This window comes from Hippocampus comes, unplaced genomic scaffold, assembly GCF_001891065.2.
Source record: "Hippocampus comes isolate QL1 unplaced genomic scaffold, H_comes_QL1_v1.1 scaffold327, whole genome shotgun sequence".
NCBI classification, from domain to species: domain Eukaryota; kingdom Metazoa; phylum Chordata; class Actinopteri; order Syngnathiformes; family Syngnathidae; genus Hippocampus; species Hippocampus comes.
Genome location: NW_017806221.1, coordinates 1,956,139 through 1,957,505, shown reverse-complemented (window position 1 = coordinate 1,957,505; position 1,367 = coordinate 1,956,139).

The following is a 1,367-nucleotide window of genomic DNA, read 5'->3' as shown; positions in this document are numbered from 1 at the left end:
TAAGTGACATTAAACAGCTTGAAGCATCTTTTTGAAGAATTGTCCAATTGTTCAGCCAAATGGTGGCACAACAAAATGGCGATATATATATATATATCAGATTTTCTTAACCTTGTGAGAGGTACCGAACACAACCAGTTCATATGGACATTCACCGAACACTTCATAAGTGAAAAATTAAAAAATATATAAATATATTTCTTTTTTTACAAATACGAGGCATAAAAAAACGCATTTATTAACAGAAAAAAACGACCATGTATATAGTAAGGCCTTTTTCACCGAAAAAAACGACCATGTGTAGTAAGGCATTCTTAACCAAAAAAAAACAACCATATATAGTAAGGCGTTTTTCACCGAAAAAAACGACCATGTATAGGAAGGCATTTTTCACCCAAAAAATGACCATGTATAGTAAGGTGTTTTTAACCGTAAAAAACGACCATGGATATTAAGGCATTTTGAATCGAAAAAAAACGACCATGTATATAGTAAGGCGTTTATCACCAAAAAAAACGACTATGTGTAGTAAGGCGTTTTTCACTGAAAAAAACGACCATCTATAGTAAGGCGTTTTTCACTGAAAAAAACGACCATCTATAGTAAGGCGTTTTTAACCGAGAAAAAAATGACCATGTATAGTAAGGCGTTTTTCATCCAAAAAAACGACCATGTGTAGTAAGGCGTTCTTCACCTTTTTTTTTCTGGCGTTGCCAGATAACGGCCCAGAAAGATGCACCAAATGTCACCTTATTGTATCTGTGTTTATGAAATAGTTACTAATTAATAGTTAATAATGAAAACGGTTCAGAACTAAGGAACATTTTATTGCAAAAGCCCAACTTTATGATCAAAGACAAATCCACATCGATGAAAAATAAATCAAAATACTCTGTGGTATTTTCAGGGGGCCGGACCAAATGCGCAGGCGGGCCGGATCCGGCCCGCGGGCCGTAGTTTGGGGACCACTGATGTATAGGAAGGCATTTTTCGCCCAAAAAATGACCATGTATAGTAAGGTGTTTTTAACCGTAAAAAACGACCATGGATATTAAGGCATTTTGAATCGAAAAAAACTACCATGTATATAGGAAGGCAGGGGTCCCCAACCGCCGGTCCGCGGACCGGTACCGGTCCGCCGGGCATTTGGTTCCGGGCCGCACAGAAAGAACTTGCCTTAATTCCGGTTTATTTATTTCGGAAAATGAAAGATGTTTTATTTTGAAAAACTACCGGATTCTCCGTTACATCCGTCTGTGTCACACTTGACACACATCAAGCCACGCTTCTCCGTCACGTGACCGATTACTTCAAAATAAAACACAGAAGCTCAAAAATGAGTAAAAAAACTGCTGGAGATCGCAAAT